At 42.2% G+C, this 27894-nt stretch overlaps 1 long non-coding RNA gene across 1 annotated transcript; it reads right to left on the reverse strand.

The window, feature by feature from the left end:
• Positions 1 to 5822: 5822 nt before the first annotated feature.
• LOC129138937 (uncharacterized) lies at positions 5823 to 27230 on the reverse strand. The gene is made up of 3 exons (XR_008542166.2): positions 27150 to 27230; positions 17055 to 17145; positions 5823 to 9199 (listed from the first exon to the last, which is right to left on the reverse strand). It is a non-coding gene; the product is annotated as an uncharacterized LOC129138937 (long non-coding RNA).
• Between the last annotated feature and the right edge of the window lie 664 nt (positions 27231 to 27894).

Below are 27894 nucleotides of genomic sequence, written 5' to 3' on the forward strand. Positions count from 1 at the left end.
GTTGCTTCAGGGAAAAAAAACACACACACACACACACACACAAAAGCAAAAGCAAAAACAAAAACAACAAACCCTATTGCTTTTGATTTTTTCTAAAAAGATTAAATGCCCCATGGTTTAGATTAAGCTGGATCTACAAAAAATTGAATTCATCTTTTATTTTCTCTGTGAACAGAGGCTCCTCCTTCTGTTTTTCTACCATCTAGGGGTGAATCTATATTTGTCAATATTGACATAAATCGGAGACATAAATCATGTAAAAACCCTAAACAAGCCTTCAAGATAATCTGAGTCTTTCTCATTTCTCTTCTCAATTGTGTCATCAGAGAGAACTACCTGAGATGAAGTCTCTCAGGAATAGTTAGAACATTGCACTTCTAGAGAAGACGGTGAGACAGGGCAAGACTAACAGTGAGAATCAAAGCTTCTTCTCAATCTTTCAGTGTATCTGTTTCTGGTAGATGAATCCAGAAAAGATTCCAGAGCCAGGGAAGAGCTATTTGAGAGGGTAGAATCACTGTAGATCAGAGTACTAGGTCATATGTTTATTAGTCACCTTCTTTGGTCATATTCTCAGTGCTAAGCCTCTGATAGGGTTTCAGAGTAATGTATGCCTGTGAAAACCTCTAATTCCATTTGAAAGATGAAGCTCTGGCTCTAGGAGAAGTCTCCTATCTGATAGAACATCATGCTTCTGTGGGCATGAGATTCTGTGCCCTTCCTCAGCAGACACCACTGACTCAATAATTGTTTAAGAATCATGCATAAGGCCGGGCGCGGTGGCTCACGCCTGTAATCCCAGCACTTTGGGATGCCGAGGCGGGCGGATCACGAGGTCAGGAGATCGAGACCATCCTGGCTAGCACGGTGAAACCCCGTCTCTACTAAAAATACAAAAAATTAGCCGGGCGTGATGGCGGGCGCCTGTAGTCCCAGCTATTCGGGAGGCGGAGGCAGGAGAATGGCGTGAACCCGGGAGGCGGAGCTTGCAGTGAGCCGAGATCGCGCCACTGCACTCCAGCCTGGGCGACAGAGCGAGACTCCGTCTCAAAAAAAAAAAAAAAAAAAAAAAAAAAGAATCATGCATAAATTGGCCTTCTTTATCATGAATGTCTTAAATAATAAAACAGAGAAAACCTATTTATCCATGTTCAAATTGAGTAAGAGTGTAAGAAACTTCACAGAAATTGTTATAGAAGGAAACTCTTGGGCTCTGTCCATCCCCAGAAATCTCAAAATTCTGGCAAAATCTATTATAATTAACCTTATCAGAGCTTGATTTTTTTTTTTTTTGCTCTATATATTTACCTTTAATTGGACTTTAATTTTGTTATGTGTTTTAATTATTATTATTTTTTTTTGATGGAGTCTTGCTTTGTCGCTCAGGCTGGAGTGCAGTGGTGTGATCTCAGCTCACTGCAACCTCCATCTCCTGGGTTCACACCTTTTTCCTGCCTCAGCTTCCCGAGTAGCTGGGACTACAGGCGCCTGCCACCACACCCAGCAAATTTTTTGTATTTTTAGTAGAGACTGGGTTTCACCGTATTAACCAGGATAGTCTTCATCTCCTGACCTTGTGATCCACCCGCCTTGACATCCCAAAGTGCTTGGATTACAGGCTTGAGCCATCATGCCCGGCCAAGATAAACCATTTTTTAACCTTTGTGATAGAAACATCAAATTCCCATACCCCAAGTATTAATAATACTGTCCACTGCAATTGTTATTGCTTAGTAAGTTTTTGCTATGGTCTGGATATTTGTGTTCCTCACTCTCCACATTCATATTTAAAAACTTAATCCACATGTGGATTCAGTGTGATACTATTAGTTATTGGAACTTTGAGAAAGTTATTAAGTCAGGAGGGCTGCATGCTAATGAAAAAATAATAGTGCCCATGTGAAAGAGGTTGAAAGGAATATTCATGCCCCTTCTGCTGTGTGAAGACATAGCTAGAAGGTACTACTTGTGATGAACAGAACTTCACAAGCAAGAGCCTCAGAAAGTTGTTATACAGCAGAACATCTTTCTCTCTTGAGAGATTCTGGCCAACAGTGCTGTATAGTGGACTGTTTTTAGAATGTGAGTGTTTGGTTACCAGAGTTCTTAGTACTGTTAGGGCCTTTCACCAAAGAAATGAGGTCACTTCTTGAAGGTAGTATTCTTCTTTCAATAACACCTACCTTCCTTCGATAAGACCTACTCAAAGGCTTTTCTGCACTGATGACTGCTCACCAATCTCTCCCAAGTCATCTGATTACTTGTGCACAATTATGCAAATAAAGCACCTCCTGCACCAGTCCCTGAGGAAATGGAATGCGGCCAGAGCCACAGGCTTGAGGATACAAGCTGAGTTAAAGTCTTTATGTTTAATGTATTAATTCTGTGATCCCAAGTATGTCATTGTGCCTCTCAGGGGCTCCATAGTCTCACATCCTGCACAGTGGGGATTATGGTGGCATCCAGCTGCAAGGGATCTCATGAGATATGTATAAAATGATATGCATGACTCTTGGGGGTTGATATTAAACACAGCTACTGCATAAACTTAGAGAAAGAAACCACAAGGGATGGGACGTTGCGTGAATACCTCTCAAACACGCCTGGGTTTCATAACTTGAATCTTGAGAAAGTCATGTCTCCTCTTGAATTTATTTTTCAAACTCCACCATGAAAACATCGAAATTGAATACAATTTAGATGTTGTTATTCTTTGGCCAGAACAACAACAATAACAACAACACACATTGTAATACCTTCTCGTTATATTTAGAATCATGCCCATTTGTCTCACCTTAGCATACGTCGTGAACAGCCTTCATGACGGCTCATAACAATTTTTATTTCCAACTATACATACACATGTGTAAACAGTAAGTTGTTACTGACTCACCTCATGTCAGTAGAATACATTTGAAAATAGGGAATGTCACTTCCAATATTTAATTATGAAAAGACTGTCACTTGCCTCTTACTTTCTCTCTCTTGTGTTTTTGTTTCCTTCCTTTTTTCCTGTCTTTCTCTCTGTCTGTCGCATACTTTGCTCTGGAGAAGCGAGCTTCAATGTTTTGAGCTTTCATTTTTACAGGCTTGTGTGACAGAGAATGGAGAGAGTGCCCTGAGCAAAGACAGAAAGAAACTAAGACCTCAGTCAAAACAATAATGCCACAACTAACCAGATTGAGCTCAGAAGTGCATCCTTCCCAGTCCAGCTTTAGTTGACACACAGCTTCAGTCTCATGAGTGAGAGGTGACAGCATGCTGGCAGCCCTCACAGCCCTCGCTCACTCTTGGAGCCTCCTCGGCCTTGGCGCCCACTCTGGACGCGTTTGAGGAGCCCTTCAGCCCACCGCGGCACTGTGGGAGCCCCTTTCTCAGCAGGCCAAGGCCGGAGCCGGCTCCCTTAGCTTGCGGGGAGGTGTGGAGGGAGACGCGCGGGCGGGAACCGAGGCTGAGCGCGGTGCTTGCCAGCCAGCGCGAGTTCCAGGTGGGCGTGGCCTCGGCGGGCCCCGCACTTGGAGCGGCCAGCTCCAGGCAGTGAGGGGCTTAGCACCTGGCCCCGCCAGCCCCAGGCAGTGAGGGGCTTAGCACCTGGGCCAGCAGCTGCTGTGCTCGACTTCTCGCCAGGCCTTAGCTGCCTCCCCGCGGGGCAGGGCTCGGGACCTGCAGCCCGCCTTGCTTGAGCCTCCCCTCTGCCAAGGGCTCCTGTGCGGCCCAAGCTTCCCCGACGAGCTCCACCCCCCTGCTCCATGGCGCTCAGTCCCATCGACAACCCAAGGGTTGAGGAGAGCCGGCGCACAGCGTGCGACTGGCAGGCAGCTCCACCTGCGGCCCTGGTGCGGGATCCACTGGGTGAAGGCAGCTGGGCTCCTGAGTCTGGTGGGGACTTGGAGAACCTTTATGTCTAGCTAAGGGATTGTAAATACACCAATGGACACTTCGTATCCAGCTCAAAGTTTGCAAACACACCAGTCAGCACCCTGTGTCTAGCTCAGGGTTTGTAAATACACCAATGGACACTCTGTATCTAACTAATCTAGTGGGGACGTGGTGAACTTTTGTGTCTAGCTCAGGAATTGTAAATGCATCAATCAGCACCCTGTCAAAACGGACCAATCAGCTCTCTGTAAAACAGACCAATCGGCTCTCTGTAAAATGGACCAATCAGCAGGATGTGGGTGGGGTCAGATAAGAGAATAAAAGCAGGATGCCCGAGCCAGCGGTGGCAACCGTCTTGGGTCCCCTTCCACACTGTGGAAGCTTTGTTCTTTTGCTCTTTGCAATAAATCCTGCTACTGCTCACTCTTTGTGTCCACACTGCTTTTATGAGCTGTATCACTCACCATGAAGGTCTGCAGCTTCACTTCTGAGCCAGCAAGACCACGAACCCACCAGAAGGAAGAAACTCCAAACACATACGGACATCAGAAGGAACAAACTCCAGGCACGCCGCCTTTAAGAACTGTAACACTCACCGTGAGGGTCCGCGGCTTCATTCTTGAAGTCAGTGAGACCAAGAACCCACCAATTCCGGACACATGAGGACATTGTGGTAGACCCATTCAACTAAGCTGTGTCAGTATTTGTGGCCAACAGAAAATATGACATAATGCATATTTGGAATTTTAAGCCACTACACATTGAGCTAATGAGTAGAATTATTTTTTCTAATTTTATTGACAGATTGCTCCTAGTTAGTGTATACAAGTGCAATTTAATACTGTGCATTTATCTTGTATCTTGTGACTTACTGAACTCATTTATTAGTTCCAGTTGATTTTTGTAAATTCTTTAAAAATCGTTGCATATAAGTTGATGCCATTTACAATAAAAGTTTATTTTATAAATTTAGAATTGTTTTATTTGTTTTTATTATATAATTTCTCTGCCTAACACCTTTAGTTCAATTTAGTAGAGTAGCAAAAGTAGCCATGCTTATCTGTTTCCCAGACTGTGAGGCAAAGCTCCTAGTCTTTCATCAGCAAGTTTAATATTAGTGGGAAACTTTTATGAATCCTTTTTAGTAGTTCTAGTGAGTTTTTTCTTCCTAGCATGTTAAGGATTTTATAATGAATCAGTGTTATTTGTATCACAAGCTTTCCTGTTTTTATTAAAAGGATCATTTTATGTTCTTCAGTTTATCAATGTTGTGTATTAAATTTTTGGTTTTTAGATATTAAGCCATTTCATTTGTAAAAAGATTGTACTTGGCCACGGTGTATAATTACTTTTATGTGTTTCTGTATTTAATTTACTAGTACTTTTTTAGAATTATGTGTCTTTATTCATCAGCCGTATGTACCCATATTATTCCTAACACATGTTGGGTTTGTCTGTCTTTGGTATAGTAATATTGGCCTCATAAAGTAATTAAGGGTTGTTTATCTCTTGTCTATGTATGGTGTGTATTTGTAAAGGATTGGTATTTTGTTAAATATTTTGTATAATTTAATAGTTAAAATATTTGACTCTGATTTTTCTTTGTGGTAAGATTTTTACAATAATTTAATCTTTTATTATAGGTCTTATATCTTCCACTTCTTGAGCTTCATTTGTTAAATTGGGCCTATCAAGTTATTTACTTCTAATTTGTAACAATCCATGTGTCCAGATCTAGGCAGCTGGCATGCCTGTTATGTGGGATAATGTAGATTTGTGAAAGTTTTATGTATTATGTGGGATAATGTAGCTTTGTTACAATCAATAAATAGCCACGTTTTTCTTCTGCTTAAGGATTGAGACTATAATTTTTATACTTCATACTGGCATGCATTGCCTGAGTCAAAAAAGCTATTACATCTAAAAGAAAACAGTGAAGCATATCATTTGACATGAAGTTTTATCAAAATGACACATTAGCCTACCCCCTTTTTCACAAATATTTAGAAAAGAATAAATTTAAATAAGATTACAAAATAATTTAGTAAATAAAGAATAGTATAACGAATAAAATTTTAATGAATCAGGGTTATTAGTACTTAGTAGCCCCTACAATGTTTTAGAAACTATTCACAGTCATTTACACACATATAATTAATAGCTGAGTCTAAAATATATAATACAGAAATTCGTTAATAATGACAAATTGAAATATTTACAATTATATTAAATGACATTAAGACCATCAGAAATCAAATGTTTAACATACAGTAACTAAATAAAGACAAGTAATGATAACTTTATTCAAAAGTTTGATTACTAGCAAGAGAGAAAAATTAATAAAATTTTTCAGCAGTGAACCAAAGATACACACTGTATGACAGAGGGCGAAAATAAATGGCAAGGGTTTAGGCCTAACGATATCATTCATTTTATGACAGCAGAAATTCAACAGGTCATATCTTTTAGGACACTAAAATGACAGTAGAAATTCTAAATTGTACTCAACAAGTAATATTTAGCCATGCACAAATTTTGTTTCTTTAAATTCATTTATAAAATAAATAGAAGATTCCACGAATTATTTTTGTGAGGTCAAGGACATACTAAAAGGAAGCACAGTGACTAGAGTCAAAAGACTTGAAATAAGATAAGTCATTCTATCAACTTAATGTTTTACAAAAACAGTAGTTCTTTTTGTATCTAGGTCAGTTCTGTTCACTGCAGTTAAGTATATATTTTCAAAAAGGCACATGAAACAAAATTTTAAGTATCAAAAGAACTACCCTTTACAAGTGACTATTACTACATATTTGAGAGAGATGTTTTGAATGAAGAAACGGAATATCTCATAAGATGTGGTTGTATGCTGCCCAATGCCTATGAAATACTCTACTCATGTGTGCACTGAATATTTGTGCTTTAAAAAGAAAAGGCTACATATTTTTTACATATTTTAGTGTAGACAAGTAAAAGTTCTCAAGAAGTTACAAGAACCATGAAAATAATGAATACAGTTTAAAAATATATAAGCACTTGATGAAAGCTAAAGTAAATCAAGAGAATAAGCCAGAGAAGTAATCAAACTGAAAAAAAGTGGTCCCTTCAGATACTGATAGATTACAAGGATGTCAAGTCTGTGTGCTGTCCACCTTCCTCCAAGGGAAAATGGAATAAGCACAGAAATAACATGACTACAGACATCTCAAATGTGATATTTCCCAAATATTGGAACCAAGTTAAAAACAGAAGAACACAAGTAAATAAAAAGAAATTTCTGAAGAAAAACTAGGCCACCATTTTCCATATTAAAATAGCATATTTGAATCACAGCTCGGTAGAATGTAAAGAATAAAAAAATTAAGAAAATGTATAGGTGAAACACTAAACAGAGATAAAAAGATTAGTAAAGCTGAATAATGAATAGAATGAACATAACCAAATATAGTAAAGAGAGATGACATATTATAAGATATAGTTTTAACAAGATAAAAGCTGGGATGAGACGCTAAACATGTTAATTATTTCATTAGAACAAAAAGTATGAATGAGGCAGAGTAAATAAGCCCAGCCAGATCCAAGATTTGGGAAAAGAAAATCTTTCCCTCTATGGAAGCAGCCACAAGTATACATTGCAGAGGGCCCAGATCAGAGAGGAATGAGAAGTGGTTGCCATTCTTGCAATCAGTGTTATGTGTTTTCTTGCAGCTGAGGTTTATATAACTGTTCTAAGTCCAGTAAATTGTCTATAGTTGCACAGCTATTAAGAGGCTGAGACGGCAGTCAGGACCAACTCTGCTAAATGTTCATAAACTACTCTATCTCGTGGAACTTCTCTGGATCTTGGAGACTCTGGAGAGTGACACTTCTGCAAACAGAGGCATAATTTATTTGATATTTTTATCCATCTGTTATTATCCTTTACCATTAGGAACAATCTCCTCTGAAAAATGCTTCTGAACCACCTTAGAAGGTCTTTTAATAGTTTGGGAAAGTGGGGCAGGGCAAGGTGGCTCACGCCTGTAATCCCAGCACTTTGGGAGGCTGAGATGGGTGAATCATGAAGTCAGGAGATCAAGACCATCCTGGATAATACGGTGAAACCTCGTCTCTACTAAAAATACAAAACAGTAGTCGGGCGTGGTGGCAGGTGCCTGTAGTCCCAGCTACTTGGGAGCCTGAGGCAGGAGAATGGCATGAACATGGGAGGTGGAGCTTGCAGTGAGCCGAGATAGCACCACTGCACTCCAGCTGGGAGACAGAGCAAGACTCCATCTCAAAAAAAAAAAAGTTTGGGAAAATGGCTGAGGGTTGAGGTTAGAAATCCAAGGTAAAACATTATGTTATTTATTTTACATCATAGAAGAAATCTGAAAACACATAGAATGCACTCCACTATTCATAATTTTTTTGAGTAATTTCAGGCTATGTTTTTGACATAGACTAAGTTAAATTACTGTGCCAGAGACAATTTCGTCTCTAAAAGAAAGTGACATAAAATAGATCTGCAAAGATACATTTTCTCCTGCTGCAATTTAACTAAACAGCTGAGTGCATCTTCAAGTTGTACTTTGAGTTCAGTAAGATAAATCTGTTTTTTAAGACTCCAAATCTAGCACTAACAATGGGTCAAATCCCTGCAACAGACATGAAAATCACAAAGAGCTAATGCGTTCCTCATCCTGAAATTCTCGCTGCCAGCACAGCAGTCTGAAGTTGACCTGGGTCAATTGAGCTCGGTTGCGGGGAGTGGAGTCCACCATTACTGAGGCTTTAGTAGACAGTTTTCCCCTGACAATGCCAAGGAGGCTGGGAGGTCTGGGTCAGGTGCAGCAAAGTGGCTGTGGCAGACTGCTTCTTTAGATTCCTCCTCACTGGGCAGGGCATATTTGAAGGAAAGGTAACAGCCCTAGTTAGAGGCTTACACAGAAAACCTCCATCTCCCTGGGACACAGCACATGGGGGAAGGGGCGGCTGTGGGTGCAGCTTCAGTGGATTTCATCATTCCTGCCTCCCGGCTCTGAAGAGAGCAGCTGATCTCGACTAGAGGGATTCTGCCAGCACAGTGCACCAGCTCTGCTAAGAGGCAGACTGTCTTCTCAAGTGGGTTCCCCATGACTCCTGACTGGGAGAAACCTCCTAACAGGGGTGGACAGACACCTCATACAAAAGTGCTCCAGCTGGCATTGGGCGGGTATCCTCTTGGGATGAAGTTTCCACAGGAAGGAGAAGGCAGCAAATCTTTGCTGTTCTGCAGCCTTTACTGGTGATACCCAGGTGAACAGGGTCTGGATTGGACCTCCAGCAAACTGCATTGGACCTGCAGAAGAACGTTGCTGTTAGAAGAAAAACTGACAAATAGAAAGCAACAACAGCAACATCAACAGGAAGGACCCACCGCCAAAAAAAAACCCCATCCAAAGGTCATCAGCCCCAAAGTAGATAAATCCATGAAGATGAGGAAAAATCAGCACAAAAATGCTAAAATTTCCAGAAACCAGAATGCCTTTTCTCCTCCAAATGATCGCAACCCCTCTCCAGCAGTGGCACAAAACTGGATGGAGAATGAGATTGAAGAATTGACAGAAGTAGGCTTCAGAAGGTGGGTAATAATAAACTACTCTGAGCTAAAGAAGCATGTTCTAACCCAATGCAAAGAAGCTAAGTATCTTGATAAAAGGTTATAGGAACTGCTAATTAGAATAACCAGCTTAGAGATAAACATAAATGGCCTGATGGAGCTAAACAAAGGCTTTAAGATATATGGGACTATATGAAAAGACCAAACCCACGATTGGTTGGTATACCTCAAAGTGACAGGAAGAATGGATTCAAGCTAGAAAACAAACTTCTGGATATTATCCAAGAGAACTTCCTCAACCTAGCAAGACAAACCAACATTCAAATTCAGGAAATACAGAGAACATCACTAAGATACTCCTTGAGAAGAGCAACTCCAAGACACATAATCCCCAGACTCTCCAAGGTTGAAATGGAGGAAATAATGTTAAGGGCAGACAGAGAGAGAGGTCAGGTTACCTACAAATGGAGGCCCATGAGACTAACAGCAGATCTCTCTGCAGAAACCCTACAAGCCAGAAGAGAGTGGGGGCCAATATTCAACATTCTTAAATAAAAGAATTTTCAACTCAGAATTTCATGTCCAGCCAAACTAATCTTCAAAAGCAAAGGGGAAATAAAATCCTTCACAGACAAGCAAATGCTGAGGGATTATGTCACCACCAGGCATGCCTTACAGAAGCTCCTGAAGGAAGCACTAAATATGGAAAGGAAAATATGGTACACCACTGCAAAAATGCACCAAAATATAAAGACCAATCGATACTATGAAAAAACTGCATCAACGAATGTGCAAAATAACCAGCTAGCATCATGATAACAGGATCAAATTCACACATAACAGTATTAACCATAAATGTAAATGGGCTAAATGCCTCAATTAAGAGACACAGACTGGCAAACTGGTTAAACAGTCAAGACCCTTTGTTGTGCTGTATTCAGGAGTCACATCTCACATGCAAAGACACACATAGGCTCAAAATAAAGGGAAGCAGAAATGGCATATGAAAAGCAAAAAAAAAGAAAAAAAAAAAGAAAAAAAAACAAGACAAGGTTTCAATCCTAGTTTCTTATAAAACAGACTTTAAACCAAGATGAAAAAAGACAAAGAAGGGCACTGCATAAAGGTAAAGGGATCGATGCAACAAGAAGAGCTAACTATCCTAAATATATACCTACCCAACAGAGGAGCACTGAGATTCATAAAACAAGTTCTTAGAGACCTATAAAGAGACTTCGACTCCCACACAATAATACTGGGAAGTTTTAACACCCCACTCCCAATATTAGACAGATCAATGAGACAGAAAATTAACAAGGATATTCAGGATTTGAAATCAGCTCTGGACTAAGTGGACCTAATAGACAACTACAGAACTCTCCATGCCAGACAAACAGAATATACATTCTTCTCCAGGCCACATAGCACATATTCTAAAATTGACCACATAATTGGAAGCAAAACACTCCTCAACAAATGCAAAATGATGGAAATCATAACAAACTGTCTCTCAGACCACAGTGCAATCAAATCAGAACTCAGGATTAAGAAACTTACTCAAAACCGCATAAATACATGGAAATTGAACAACCTGCTCCTGAATGACTACTGAGTAAATAACAAAATTAAGGGAGAAATTAAGTTTTTTTTGAAACAAATGAGAACAAAGAGACAATGTACAAGAATCTCTGGGACACAGATAAAGCAGTTTTAAGGGGGGATATGCTGGCACTAAATGCCCACAACAGAAAGCTGGAATGATCTAAAATCGACACCCTAACATCACAATTAAAATAACTAGAGAATCAAGAGGAAACAAATTCAAAAACTAGCCGAAGAAAAGAAACGACTAAGATCGGAGCAGAACTGAAGGAGATAGAGACAAGAAAAACTGTTCAAAATCAATGATTCCACTAGCTGGTTTTTTGAAAAGATTAACAAAATACATGGACCACTAGCTAGACTAATAAAAAAGAAAAGAGAGAAGAATCAAATAGACACATTAAAAAATGATAAATGGGATATCACCACTGATTCCACAGAAATAAAAACTACCATGAGAGAATACTATAAACATCTCTACACAAATAAACTAGAAAATATCGAAGAAATGGATAAATTTCTGGACATGTACACTTTCCCAACACTAAACCAGGAAGAAGTTGAATCCCTGAATAGACCAATAACAAGTTCTGAAATTGAGGAAGTAATTAATAGCCTACCAATAAAAAAACACTGAGAACCAGATGGATTCACAGCCGAATTTTACCAGAAGTGTAAAGAGAAGCTGGTAACATTCCTTCTTAAACTATTCCAAACAATTGAAAAGGAGGGACTCCTCCTTAATTCATTTTATGAGGTCAGCATCATTCTGATACCAAAACCTGGCAAAGACACAACCGCAACAAAAATTTCAGGCCAATATCCCTGAGGAACATCGATGCAAAAATCCTCAATAAAATGCTGGCAAACCAAATCCAGCAGCACATCGAAAATGTTGTCCACCATGATCATGTCAGCTTCATCCCTGGGATTCAAGGCTGGTTCCACATATGCAAATCAATAAATGTAATCCATCACATAAACAGAACCAGTGACAGAAACCACAGGATTTTCTCAATAGATGCAGAAAAGGCCTTTGATAAAACTTAATATCCCTTCATGTTAAAACCTCTAAATAAACTATGTGTTGACGGAAAAAATCCCAAAATAATCAGAGCTGTTTATAACAAACCCCTAGCCAATATCATACTTAATAGGCAAGTGCCAGAAGAATTCCTTTTGAAAACCAGCACAAGACAAGGATGTCCTCTCTCAGCACTCCTATTCAAGATAGTACTGGAAGTTCTGGCCAGGGTAATCAGGCAAGAGAAAGAAATAAAGGGTATGCAAATAGGAAGAGAGGAAGTCGTACTGGTACCAAAACAGATATATAGACCGAAGGAACAGAACAGAGACCTTAGATTGCAGGGATATGGAGGAAGCTGGAAGCCATCATTCTCAGCAAAATAACAGGAACAGAAAACCAAACACCACATGTTCTCACTCATAAGTGAAAGTTGAACAATGAAAACACATGGACACACGGAGGGGAACATCACACATCGGGGCTTGTCAGGGGGCATAGTGAAGGAGAGCATTAGGACAAATACCTAATATATGTGGGGCTTAAAACCTAGCTGACAGTTTGATAGGCGCAGCAAGCCACCATGGCAAATGTAAACCTATGTAACAAACCTGCACATTCTGTGCATGTATCCCAGAACTTAAATTATAAATAAATAAATAAATCTCCAGCAAGGAAGGAAACCAGAGAACAGGTTAGAGTCCTGCTATTCACATCTGAGTACACAGACTCAGTCCCCAACTCTCTTATTTTTATTCTGCCAGCTATGACCTGAATATGAACATAACAGACACACAAGAGTTCCAACACCTGACAATCTGCTTCTGCCCAAGAAGAGTGCCCTCCCTTTTGTCCATACGGCAACTCATGGTACTGAGAAGTGGCATGGGGCTGCCCAGATGAGATGATGAGAGAGGCCTGCCCTGGATGGACCTGTCCTGGGCTGCTCTGTGTTATCTGTAGGTGCACCTGGCCAATGGCCAGGGGTATCAGGAATGAGGGCTGAGTTGATATCTGTGTTATCAGACAAGGTTTTTACATTGAGCCTTTGTAAGGCTAGAACTCAGAATTATCAGGGCACAATGAAAGGACATCTCACTCTCTTGAGCATCTCTCACCAACAGAGGTGAATACAGAGCTGTCTCAAGAATGTGGGTTCCTGGTTTCTTAACTGCTGCGGGGTTCTGTCACCAGGAAAGTGTGTTAAACTCTTCAAGGTTCCATCCACTGGGCCCCTTCTTTCTGTAAGACCTACCCAAAGGCCCTACTATGCTACTGATTGCTCAGTCTCCTCTTCCATGTGAACTCTTTATTTGTACACAGTTATGCAAACACAACTTCCCCTTAATTCCCTGGAAAGGCCTACATGCAGCCTGGGTTCCAGGATATGAGACAGCTGGAACATAACCTTGTTTTTCTTATCATCTCTAGGACCTAATAAAAGTCACTGTGTATTTGAGGCTTCCCCAGCCTCCTAGCGTGCACAGTGGGGATAATGTTATCTACTTCCTAGGGAATGTATCAGAGGTATATAAGATAAAACATAAAAATCGTTGTGTGGTTTCACCTGTAAATAACGCACACACTTAGAGGTGGAAGCATTAGGAGAATAGGTGTGAGGTAGCATGGGCCACAACTCAAGTAGGCCTGGGGTCTAGCAGTGTAATCTTGGGAAAGTCACTTCCCCACTGGGCTTCAGTTTCATTCTGAAACTGAAGTATGAGGTTGAAATTAAATGTAGATATCATCCTCTGGCATTGATATTGTTTAGCTGTCTGCCCCCACACAAACCTTATTTTGTATTATAACCTCCAGGTGTTAAGGGAGAGAACTGAGGGGAGTTGATTGGATTATGGGGACGGGTTTTACTCATGCTGCTCTTGTGATAGTGAGTTCTCACGAGATCTGATGGTTTCATAAGTATCTGGTATATCCCCTGCTCTCACTCACTTCACCTGTTGGCCACCATAATTGGAAGTTTTCTGAGCCTCTCCCACCCAATCTTGAGGAACTGTGAGTCAATTATCCTCTTTTCTTTATAAATTACCCAGTCTCAGGTATTCCATCATTGCTGTATAAGAATGGACTAATACAAGCATTAAACTTTCTGGTGCCTTCTTATTATATATAGAATTACATCCATGTGCCTTATCTCACCTATGTCGGGGAAAGCCTTCACAAAGTCTCCCAGCACTAGGTGGTTAGTGACTCAGTTTGTAATTAAACAAAATGGCCTACTGCTTGATGTCAGTAGTATGGCACTTGGGTTTTGAGAAAAATGGCATCTTGTTGTAGGTTGGCCAACAGGAGATAGAAGTCCCGCTCAAATCGGTTTTCTTATATAGGCTTTAAGGTGTTGATTAAAAAAAGCTTAAGAAGTGGGCTCTGGATTAGGAGGGGATTGCTGGAAGAAAAGTAGTAATATGGAAAGTCATGAGACATGCACAGTCATCTCCTCTTGCTTCCTCACAGGTCACATGAATATTCAGGGAGAGTTAGTATGAAACATGCAGTGGAAATTTGGGTTCTAACATCAGCAAACTCATTCTCCATGGACTTCAGTTGACCATATTGGTTCCAACAAATTCCAGCCAATTTTAAAAAATCTTATAAGCAGAGGAAACTTAAGTGTTTCAACAAGCTGTTTCTTATCTTTCATTCTAAATATACAATTTTTAAAGTCTTTTTTTTTTTTTTTGATAGTTTGGAGGCACAAATTCAGCTTTTGTCAAATGGAATACACAATAGTGTATGACTTTTGTATTAGTTCAGGCTGCTATACCAAAGAACCATGAACTAGACAGCTTATAGACAACAGGATTTAATTTCTCACACTCCTAGGGGTTAGAAACTTGAGATCAGGGTATTAGCATGGTTGAGCTCTGGTGATGACTCTTCTGAATTTCAGACTGCACACATCAAGTTTTATTCTCATTTGGTAGGAGACAGACATCCCCCTGGGGTTTCTTGTATAAAGCCAATAATCTCAATCATCATGGCCTCAACCTCAGGAGTTAATTACAACCTATCTCCTTATAGCATTACACGGGGGGTTACAATTTTAATACAAATTATTGTAACTCTCAAGATTTTTTTTAAAGCTGTCATTATTCCTCCTACTGGGTTTTTCCTATTTGCTTCCTCAGTCTTTCCCTTTCTTTCTGTCTCTTTTTGTGTGAACCTGTTTGCCTAATTCTGTCTCTCAATTGTATTCCTCGAACAGAGGAAGCAAGCTCCAATGCTATGAGATGCTCTATGTACAGACGCACATAACAAAGAACGGAGAGAGTGCTCAGGCCAGTAGACAGAAGTAAGGTCATGCTCTCAGTCTACACTTAACCCTGCCAATTTTCACAAGCATGAGCTTAAAGTCTGATGCTTTCCTGGTCCACCTTCAGTTGAGATCACTTCCCCAATCTCATAAGGGACGTGAAGGCAGAGGCAGCTAACTAAACTGTGTCCAGATTCTGGTCCACACAAATTGTGAGATAGTATATACTATTGAAAGGTGCTAAGTTTTAGGGCCATGTTGTCAGAAGGAGCAGATATCTAGCCTCATCTCCCGAGCCCCAGGATTCTCCATGCCTCTGCTTATCTCTTCCTCAGGCTGTCTGCACCATATTGGTCCCTTTCTAATCTCTGCCAAACTCACACCTGTAAGACTCTTCACCAAGGGTGGCTTCTCGCTGACACATTCTTGTGCAGAGATGCCTCCCTGTTGTCATTCTCATCATGGATTAAAGATCACCTCAGTGAGGCCTTTGGGTACCCACATGCAATGACTTTGCAGCTCTTCTCAACATTCTACTTTATATGATAGTCCTTGCTCTTTTCTTTTATATATACTTGCTTTAGTGCTTTTGTCGAGCTGTCTTCAGACTGTTCTGTCCTCAGAGGGGCATGCAGCCATGATGTAATCATTTTCTGTGCTACATGTTGGGCCCACCAAGGTAGCTGGCAAAGGGTGAGTGCAAGGGAAAAGAGATTGGCTAAGTGGGCAATGTGGAAACTGTTGATAATAACATGAGGTGTGTGACTCTTACTTGCTCCAGCTGCTCCGGCAAATCTCAATAGGCACCAGAAACACAGCAGGCTGTAACCACCTCAAGGCCATCACTAACACTGCAGCCCCATGCAGGAACATTATGGAAAAAAATCAGGTACCATTTTTTTGCGTCCTCAAGACACTGACTCTTTAGAGTTCCAGGGGACAAAGGAGCAGGATCAGAAGGCTCCAAGTACAATGAGTGACCTTGGAATCCTCCATTGCCCTCTCTTTGCCTCCACCATTTGGGGTGTGCTATTTACTCATGAGGCACCCTCCCCTTATCCAGGGAAATTATTTAAAACGACTTTCAAATGAGGAGCTCAAAAACCCAACAGGAACTGGCATTTTCCCGTGACTTCAGAGTCAGGGTCCAGTGCTGTGGCACGTTTAGCTCTATCCCATCTTTATCTACCCAAAATCCCTCTGGAGTGGCCATGCCTCTGCCTGATTTGAAGGGCCTCAGGGAGTAGAAGCATTTTTGCAGAGTCTCAGAGCAAAGAGTCCTAGTTCACCAATGAAGAACCAAGGCTGGCAGACACTTATGAGTATGTGAAACAATCGAGGTTACCCACTTCGAGCACCCCTATTTATGAGGAAGAAAACAGTCTTTTCTGTAGCCATTGTCTACATTAGGCTGAGGTGGAGCATAGCTCGTTTTACTTCCAGCTCTCCACAGAGGTGGATGCAGAACCGCAGTCCTGTCCTCTTGAAACCGACCTGGAGAGGACCTCAGGTGAAGCACAACCCTGGAACTGCTCATTCTCTGTGCCCCTGGATATGTATCTAGGGAAGCGGATGCCCTTGCCTTATGGCACATCTGTCCACCCAGCTATTCATTTGTAATACATGGCCTTTAATACTTTGAAGTGAATTTATTTTCACCTAATTTGTTGAGAATTTTTATCATAAAGCGATGTTACCTTTTGGAAAAAAGTTTTCTTCATCTATTTAAATGTTATGCTTGATCCTGGGTCTGTCATTCTGATCAGAAGCTGACAGGTGCATCAATTCCTAGAGAAGAGCATGAGAACGTCAGATCTCACGTTCCGTGAACATGACCTGCTTATGATGTCCACTCTCAGTGTCTGACTCCCTGAAGTAAATTGTGGCCCAGGAACTGTCATCTGCTGTCTTCACTGAATTATGCCAAATGCCTGAAAACTGCATTATATATACGTGATGAATAAATAAGCCCTAACTACAACCTCTTTAGCTATGTCTGAGTGTGCCTGGGGCACACTCAGAGAGATAACAGGATCTCTCTGTTTCAAGGACAAAGTTCAGCTAACAGGAAGCTCAAACGCCCTTTACAAATGTAAGAAAATGTTTGTTTTCTATATAATTGTCCAATTATAGAGGGACATGAGTCATTGTGACATGAAAGACCTTCTGGGGTGAAAGAAGAGAAAAAAATAATAAATACGAACAATCAGAGCATGCCCCAGCAGCCTTTCCACAAAGCCAAGCATTAGGGATCCACTTTTCATGTTTTATGCCATTCATTTCTCACAAAAACCATATAAGGTTGTGGGGGAAAGTTAAATATTCAATTTGAATTCAATTGAACATGGACAAAAGCAATGGTCACTAAGTCCCAGAACAGGTTGCATGAGCCGCTTGAAGCATTCGTCCAGCACTGTTTTGGAGAAGTATCTGTTTCAATCTATTCCTATATGTTATTGAAAAACAACAGACAATTGCAAAAACAAGTTAACCTTTTCATGTTCCTTGAGCCCAGTTGTGAAGAGCCCTCGTGACTGGGCCTCATGCCAAACAACTCATTCCAAAAAGAGCTAGGGCCCTAGGCCACGCCGAAAGTTCATAAGACCTCTTCTTGTCTGTGCACGGACGGGTGACCTACTCTGGAGTCGAGGCTATTGCTTCCCCGTCTGGTAATGAATCCTCCGCAGTCTGGTAAATGTAAATATGTATATATGTTTCCCTTCTCCCCTTCCCATTGCAATTTGCTTATTATAGCTGCACTGCCATTTACATGAGATAAGGCTTGTTTACCCTTAAAGGTTTTTTTGTGTGTGTGTTTTCTTCTCCCCTTGCACGTCTCTCGTACAGAACAGAGGCTCATTTTACAATTCTCTACAGAGAATTGCAGCTGCAAATTGAGGCTGATAAGGATGCACTGGTATCCTAAGACACAGTTAGTAGCTGGCAGAGTCACCACTGTGCCTTGGAGAAGACATATGCTCAACTACTACACAGCTGGTCCAGAAACTATAGAGTGGTGGGGAAGTCCTGGTAAAAGTTGAGAAAAATGTTAAAGAAGAAGAGAGTTTGACCCTGGAAGGTGCTGTCAGGGACTTTGTCAGCTTCTCCGTTGTGCCTGGTTTGGCGCATTGGCATCATTCACACCTCTAGGTTCAGAATAGACTCATTTCCTCTTGGGGAGGGGACAAGACCTTTCATGGCAAGACCATGAAACACCAGAGGCCTGGAATGTGGAGCTCAGATCAGGAAATCCCCATCCTTCAGAGATTTGGGCATGTGGAGGACATGGGTGTTTATGGTGAAAAAGATTTTAGGCCTCTGATATCAAATTTAATGTGCAGGTAGAGAATAATTAAACCATGAATACATTCAAGGCCTTCACGATATCATATCAGCTGTAAGACAACAGCACCCACTTGTATTAATAATCTTTATGAAGAACATTATCCCAGAGAATTCTCAAAAAAACATTCTCAGTCTACAAATGAGAAAACAAGGCTCTGTGATGTCAAATGGCTGCTCAGAAAAACACAAGTAAGAATGAGAATCTTCTACGGTGAGGGTTGCATGAAATTCCCTTTAAGCTACCTGAGGCTCTATGTCTGTCCCTGACATAGAGGAAAGGGCATGGGGAAGCCTCACTTTCTTTCTATTTTAGAGACAGGGCACAGGACAAGATACCCTAAGACAACCCTTTTGACTTAAAGCAACTTAACTGGGTCTTTTAAAACCTTAAAAGGAGTCTTGAGAAACAACTACAGCAACCCCACACCTGACAAAGGTGTCAGTGCTCGGGGACTCCAAGGTGAGAGAAACCCCTCAGAGGGCCAAGGAATTGAGCAGGTTAACTGAGGGAACAGAAAACCCAAATAGGTATAAATCAACTGAAAGGTAACTCAAATATATCAGTTGAAAAATTGAAATAGAAACATAATTTTTTGCCACATAGATAGCAGATTGACAAAAAAAATTAAAAGAATGTTAACATCCAAGGGGGTCTGGATACACAAAAGTAGATAAATTCAGAAACTACTATTTACAGTATACCTTTCACAACCCTTTTGGAATATATTCCGGCTTTACCTATTAAAACTTTACACTTTCCTACTCTTTCACTGAGTAATCATTTTCCTGGGAGACTATAATCTACAAGGGATTAGTAAATGTTGTGAGCTAGATTGCATTCCCTTCCTAAAAATTATATGTTCATGTCCTAACACCTAGTGCCTCAGAACGTGACTATATTTGAACATATAGCCTCTGCAAATGTAGTTAAGTGAATTAATTGGGGTGCATCCTAATTCCACAGCCCTTATTAGAAGAGGCAGGAAGGACAGAAAAGCACAAGAGAAGATCTTGTGAACACAGAGATAGAAGATGATCATCTACAAGCCAAGGATGGAGACCTCAGAGAAACCACACAGCCAGTAGCTTGAGGTTGGATTTCTAACTTCCAGAATTGTGAGACATTCCATTTTTGTCGTTAAAGAACTTCAGCCTGTGGTACTGTATTATGGAAGTCATAGCAAACTGTTACAGCCTATTAGGACACAGATAAGATATTCCCTGTAGCGGCCAGGCATGGTGGCTTACACCTGTAATCCCAGCACTTTGGGAGGCCAAGGCGAGTGGATCATGAGGTCAGGAGATGGAGACCATTCTAGCTAACATGGTGAAACTCTGTCTCTACCAAAAAAAAAAAAAAAAAAAAAAAAAAAACACACACACACATACAGAAAAAAAATTATCTGGGCATGGTGACAGGCGCCTGTAGTCCCAGCTACTCAGGAGGCTGAAGCAGGAGAACGGTGTGAACCCAGGAGGCGGAGTGCAGTGAGCAGAGGCTGTGCCACTGCACTCCAACCTGGGCAACAGAGCAAGACTCCGTATCAAAAAAAAAAAAAAAAAAAAAGTATATTCCCTGTAACATGGCTAAAGTGGAAATAGAATTTACTATGTCAGGCTCAACCAGTATTAAAAGGCTAAATTACTGAGGGAAAGGCTCCACTTATGGAATCTTATGAAGACATACGAGGGCAAATCTCCTGTCCTGATGCGGCTATAGAGGTGGGCTCTGGGAGACACATGTATAGAGTCTCATAAGACCCTTTTGCATAACTCCCACTTTTTGGGTAAAACCTCTCTCTGGTAACAGTGTGAACTTCTAAGACTTAGAGAAGGTCTGGCAAGGCAATGAAGCTGCCTGCTACAGGAAGTATCTGGGGTGGGTAGATATAACAATAAAAATAATAGCAACATGCAAAGATACTCACAACCTAATGTAAAGTAAAAACAACACAGAAGTGTTTCTTTTGACATTCCTGCAAGTATATGACTGGTTACTGTGCACCTAAGTTGCCATTATGGACTAATGGAGGCCAGATTCCTCTGGGAAGGAACTGTGGGTCCTTAATGGAGAAAGCCCTAAACGGTTTCTGGGGAATCCTCACATTTGGGTCATGGTCCTGGGCTTCCCTGGTCTTTTCCATTTGGAGACCTCTCTGTGCCCACCTTGACTCCAGACTAGCACGGGCCATGGTTGTTGGCATGGTGCACCTGCCTTTTGTTCAATGAGATAGAGTAGTTGGACTCATCAAACAGCTCCTCAGGGATCTCCTGAATAGAGTTCTGCAAAGAGAGTGCCTGGAAGCCTGGCCAAGAGGCATCAATGGCATCCTGGCTTTCCCCGCAGAGGAAATTCCAGTTAGAAAGTCTACTCCCCATATCAGGCACATAGGAGCATTTGCATAGACCTCCAGCCAGGGAGAAAACAAGATGACAGCTTGAAGCCTTAGAATAAACATCTGAACAGACAAAGGTGATCCCCAGCACTCACCTTCCCCTCCTGCCAGCTGTAACCTGTGGTGTAAATTTGACAGGATTTTAGCCTCCCAATATCTGGAAACCTGCTCCTGTCAAGAAAGGACCCATTATCTCTTTCTTTCCCACAAGACGTGGAGATGAGGAGGGGTGTGTGGCTACCGAGATGATATCAAAGGTGAGGCCTGGCCTGGATAGGCCTGCCATGGATGGCCTTGTGTTATCCATGGGTAACCCCTTCCAAATGGCCAGAAGAGCCAGTGGTGCAGAATGAGCACTGTCTCTATCATAAAAAAAAGTTTCTCAGTTCAAGCCTTCCTGAGATGAGAGCCTCAGAAATTCAAGACATAGTAGGAGAACATCTTGCTGTCTTCACACTCTCCTTAGTAAATACAAGGCTGTCTCTAGAATGAGGGCTCCAGGTTACCAGAGTTCTCAACTTCCTTTGAGTTTGTAACTAAGGAAGTGAGGTCACTTCGAGATTCCATCACCTGCGCTCCTGTGTGGGAAAGGCACGAGGGGAAAAGAAAAGGCACCCACAATAGTTTTAAGGATAAACAGCCTTTATCCCAAGTGTATGGCAATGCAGACACGATAAGCAAATAATATAATAAGCAAATTGCAATGGGAAAGAGAGAAAGAAAAAATATATATGTATATTTATATGTATATTATATATATATATACATATATATGCATCTATATATGTATATATACACATTTATATACATATATATATGTATATTTACACTCACCAGACTATGGAGGATTCATTACCAGATTGGGAAGCAAAAGCCTGGGCTCCAGAGTCGGCCACCTGTCCATGTACAGAAAAGGAGAGGTCTCATGAAACCTCGGCACAGTCTGGAACCCTAGCTCTTTTCGTAATGAGTTGTTTGGCATGAGGCGCAGTCACAGGTGCCCTTCACAACTGGGCTCAAGGAACACAAAAGATCGACTTGTTTTTGCAATTATCTGTTGTTTTTTCAATCACTAACGTATAGGAATGGATTGAAAGATTTCTCTGAAACAGCGCTGGATGAATACCTCAAGGGGCTCATACAACCTGTTCCAGGACTTGGTGACCATTGTTTGTGCCCATGTTCAATTGAGTTCATATTAAATATTTAACTTTTCCTCCACATTAGATTCCCAATTCTCAGAACCATGTCCACCACCACAGGGCCTGGCTGGGAATATTGTCACTCATAGAGTTTAGAAGATGCAATGCTGGTCAGTGGTGATGCTAGGGTGTTGGATGAGGACAGCTGGGACAGTCCCTCCAGGTTGAGGGAGGAGTTGGCCTCTCTTGCGGGGTCCTTGGCATGTCATTGCCCCTTTGGGCCTCTGTTTTCTTATGTGGAAAATGTAGGAATGATGAGCCTGTTGGGCAGGCCTCACAAGGCGATCATGGGGCTCAGGGAGAAAGAGAATCTGAGGGTGCTTGTGTCTGGCTCATCCTGAGAGGGATGATGGTGACAGCAATCATGACAGCCACATGAAACCGAGGTGTTAAGAGGCCTTGTGAGGTAGTTGGTTCCCACCACACTTTCCAGTTGAGGAAAGAGCTCAGGGAAACCCGACTGCATGCCCAAAATGACACATCCAGGGAGTGTTGGACCTGGGAGGGAGTCTAGAGTCAGAGCTCACTGGAGGTGGTCAGAGCACTAGACAAGCTGACTCAGGCCACTTATCCATGTCCAAGGTTAGTGTGGCTGAGGCACAACTGAAAGAAGCATATTTTTACTGACCTTGTCCCTCATCCTAGCAGATGGAGACCTATAAGTTGTCTACCCTGTAGCGGAGCCCCAGAGAGCCCAGATGAAGCTGTGACAGCAGAAGGTGAATGTACCTGTAGTGGGGAAGGGCTCCAGGGTTTCAGAGAACAGAGCTTATTTCTCCCAGCTGGAGACCTCCAAATCAAAAAAGCAGAGGGGCTTTCTACTCCAGCCCTTTTCTCCTGGGGCTGCAGTGCCTAAAACACCTTCATTAGACAGACCAGAGGAAGGCCTGGGAGAGCTGGGCTCCCTGTGGCTTTTAAAACAGGTGGAGCCAGGGACCACATGACCTTGTGGCTTATTAAAATCCCACCAAGGAGGTAATTATGGTGAGGTTAATGGCCATAGAGGACAGCTAATGGAAAGACATAGAGAATTGGGAAAAGAGAGCTGAGGGTTTTCAGCTACTCCAAGTGGGTAACCTAGGTAGAGGGCGCCAGGAGGCAGGGGTTTATAAGATTTCAGGGGATAGGACTTGGGTGGGCACCTGAGAGCAGGTGCTCCTCACCACTACCACTCTGATGGTGCAGGTGTCATGCCCTCTCTGGAGACATTCCTCACTGACCTGGTGATGCTGGACATTGCCATGAAGGAGTGTGTGGATGTGAGTGAGCCTGGAGCAGACGGGTCAGGGACCAGGATCCTGAGGTCTGGGAGAAGAGAGTCTTGAACTGAGTTCCTAGATCTCAGTCCTTGCCAAAATTTCTTGCAAGGGCCTCACAGCCCTCCCCACCCCGTAAACAGGGTATTTGACTCATGAGTGATGGAGGCTGCACAGCAGTCATCAGTCCCACTCCCTGAGTAGTGAAGCTGCAGAGCTGCAAGGCCTCTTTTGTGCACATTCTCTGACCCTGGTGGCTCTGGTGGTGGTGAAGCTTGGAAATCCCAGGAAATGGAGGCTACTCATGGACCAGCGGACCTTTCTGATGGTCTTTGGCTTTCTGTCTTCCAGAGAAATATGATCAAAACCCAGAAAAACACAAAGGTGAGCAGTAGCTGAAGTCCTCACTTTGCGGGAGGGTGGAGGTGGAAATCAGAAATCACCCTGGGCAGGACATTCCCTGGTCCCGTCTTCCACATCTAAGATTTATTGAAAGGGAGTAATACACAGAGAAGGAGGAGACCTATCCTAATGCAGGGTGCAGTCAGGGGAGTGAAGTTGATGACAAGTTCCTAGAGGAAGGGCTGTTTACATTCAACTCTGAGAACAAGTTAGGGCTGCATGATATTGGAGGAGAGGTGACAGCCTCTTAAAAGAAACACCCCATAGACCAGCCCTGCTCCCTTCCTCTTTTATAAGGCCCCTACAGAGTCTCTCACCCAGGCCCTGTCAGCATCCTGTCTTTCCCTCTGTCTCCAGAAGATTAAAGTCCTCCAGGAGATGCAGCGGTTCCAGATAGCTGGAAACAATCATCATCTTCAGACTCAAGAGGAATTTCTGGCTTGGTTCCAAGCCTGGGGCAGCACAATCAGAATAAAAGGCAAAGACCTAGCAGATGAGCAGAGGGTAGGAGGGGAGCCTGTCTTGCCGCCAGCCTCACACAGCCTGTGGCCATGGTTCCCTGGCCGGCATCAGGCCCTGTTGCAGCTGGACTCCAGCTGCTGGGGAGGAACTGGGGGACCTGAGGTGTGGCTTCTGGAACCTCACAGCTGTCACTCTTCTCTGAAGTTGCTATCCATGAAGAACAGGCTGTGATAAAATCTCAGAGCCCTTAAGTGCCTGTTGTTGGAATTGCTTTCATGGTTCACTGAAGTTTGTACTAAGCATGGGCTCTGGAAGTCAGGCTGCTCGAATAGGGTCCCAGCCGCACCATTGACCAGCCCTGCGAGTGGGGCAGAAAGCTCACTGCTCTGGCACTTGAGGCATCACGTCGTAAATTTAATGCACCCAATCCCCTTTTCACTGTTACCTACCTTTCTCTATAATCACCATGACCTGATCTCTGCTAGCATTTTTCTTAAAATGGATAAACATATGTTATATAGTATACATTATTCTTCCTCATGATTTTTTTGCTATATTGTATGTTTCCACTCATAAGAGATATTTAGAGCAGTTAAGTTCATAGAAACACAAAGTAGAACACAAAGTTCCCAGGGACTACACAAAGGGCAATGGGAAGGGAGTGCTGTTTACTGGGTACAGATCTTCAGTTTTAAAAGATTGAAAAAAAGTTCCTTATGAACGTGGACAATCGTTGCAAAACAATGTGAATGTATTTAATTTCTTTAAACTGCACACACACAAAACAATACTAAAATGGTTAATTTTATGTATTTTCATATTTTACTAAAATGTAAAAACTACTTTCTAAAATGAACAGACTATAGCTGCTTGCAAATGGTGGGTGAATATCACAAATGTAATGTTGCATAAAAGACAGTAGACATGCCAGCTTGGGCAACATGGTGAAACCCTGTCTCTACCAAAAACACAAAACAATTAGCCGGGCATGGTGGTGCAAGGCTGCGGTCCCAGTGACTCAAAAGGCTGAAGTGGAAGGATATCTTAAGCCTGGTAGGCAGAGGTTGCAGTCAGATCATGCCACTGCACACCAACCTGCAGAAAAGAAAGAAAAAAGAAGAGAGAAAGAAGGAAGGAAAAAGAAAGAAAGAAAGAAGAAAGAAAGAGAAAAAGAAAGAAAGAAAGAAAGAAAGAAAGAGAAAGAAAAGAGAGAAAGAAAGACAGAAGAAAAGGAAAGAAAGCAGATAGAAAAGGAAGGAAAGAAAATAGATGTACAAGTATACATACTATATAATTTCATTTATATAAAATACTACAATCAAATAAAACTGAGGTTCTGACTTCCACTAACTGTGGAGTAGCTTGTTCAACTCTCACAAATAACGATGATGAAACTTGAATAAAATATATTATTTTAGAAAAACGCCTATGCATAATACATATATGACATATGTGTTTAACAACTGAATGAAGATTTCAGCTATGCCCACTGTAGCGGAGATAAGCATTGGTTTGACACTAGCCCAATGAACCCTGTTTATAAAACAAAAGTCTTCAAGGTAAAACAACAAAATCCAGAGTTTCTATCTATAATTATCATTTATAGTTTCTAGTACACAGTTTTAAAATTCATAAGACTTGTAAAGAAACGTGAAAATGTAATCCATACACAATATCAAAAGCAGGCAGTAGAAGCTATCCTAGGATATTGCAATCAGCAGACAAGAATTTGAAGGCAGTTTTTATGAATACGTTCGTGGGGAAAAAAGAAAATATTCTGTTCATAAACAAACAGATGTGGAACTTCAGCAAAGAAATGAACTTATATATAAAAAAAACAATAGATAAGGAAATGAAAAAAAATTTTGAGTTTGTCCACAGATTTAAAACAGAAGACACAGCAATAGAAATTATCAGTCTGGGGAAAAAAAGTACAAAAAGTTTAAAGGAAATGAACAGAGTTCTCGAGACCTGTGGAATGACTGAGTCTAAGGAGAAGGGAGAGACAAAAAAAAAAAAAAAAAATTAAATAGGGAACAAAAGCAAATCAAAAACTAATAGCGGAATACTTCCAAAAACTATCCAAATACCTAAATATTTATATCCAAAAGGTCAATAAATACAAAACAAAATACAAATAAAACCACAGCAAGGCCATATCGTGGTTTATGAAACAGTCAAGGCAGGAATTTTGCTTGACTTGCTATGATTTCTAATTGCTACTATTTATGGATACTATGGAAATAAATAGTAAGTAGAATGGGAGATAGGTTATTCTCAGAGTTTTTTTTTTCTTTTTTTGCAAAGATGACTGTTATTAAAGGTAGATGACTTTCCAGCATGTCGAAAGAGGCGTGGCAGGGGAGGGGCGAGGAGAAGGGTCGGGGCTGAGGGAGGGGCCCTGCAAAGGTCTGGGCGAGCCCAGCTCTCCGCGAGCAAGCGTTATGGCAATGCTGGGCAGGCTGTCGGAAGCTCCCGGGCTCTATCTTGTCAGAGAAAAATCAAACTTCAGGCACACAGTCGTGCAACTGGCACGTGGGGAGACTGTGTCACAATTACAAGTGAGACCACCTGCCCTGGCCATGCTGTCTCCTCGCACGCAGAAGTTTGGGAACAGATAGGCTCCCCACAGCAGGGAGCAATTGCACTGGAAACATGGAGGGGCGGAGGAGAAGATGAAATTTTCCCCGTAGTGTTGGAACTGTAGTCTCAGAGAAGATGAAACTTACCCCGTAGTGTTGGCACTGTAGTCTCAGATCCACTCCCAGCCTTTTTGTCGCGACAGTCGGACTATAATCCCAGCATGCGCTGGGCTTAGGGGCGGTGCCCAGCCCTGGAGGAAAGGTCAACAGGGTGGGTTCCCTGGCATGGCATCCTGGGAGTCATAGTCCTTAAACGGTTTCCAGCACGTCGATCGCAAGGCTACCGAACTACAATCCCGGGATGCACCGGAATTGGGGCGGTGTTTAACGCGCCGGGTGGGGGGGGGTGGGGGGAAGGATAGAGAGGCGCGTCCCTGGCCAGGCATGCTGGGAGTTATGGTCTCTTAACGGTTTCCAGCGATTGGGCCCCGGCCTGCACACTACAATCCCAGCAGCCACCGGGCTTCGAGGCGGTGTGTAGCACTGGAGGGAAGGATAGGGAGGTGCGTCCTTAGCCAGGCGTGCTGGGAGTTATGGTCTCTTAACAGTTTCCAGTCCGTTGGTCTCAGGCCTACCTGACTACAATCCCAGCATGCGTTGGGCTTGGGGGCGGTGCGCAGCCCTAGAGGAAGGATCGGGACGACAGGTACCTCGCAAGGCATCCTGGGAGTCATAGTACTTTAAGTATTTCCGGCCCATTGGTTGCGAGGCCAACGGACTACAATCCCAGCATGCGCTGGGTTTGGGGGTGGTGTGTAGTATGGCAGCGAAGGATAGGGAGGCGCGTCCCTAGCTAGGAGTGCTGGGAGTTATGGTGTCTTAACGGTTTGCA

Source organism: Pan troglodytes, chromosome Y (genome assembly GCF_028858775.2).
Source record: "Pan troglodytes isolate AG18354 chromosome Y, NHGRI_mPanTro3-v2.0_pri, whole genome shotgun sequence".
In the NCBI taxonomy this organism is placed as follows: domain Eukaryota; kingdom Metazoa; phylum Chordata; class Mammalia; order Primates; family Hominidae; genus Pan; species Pan troglodytes.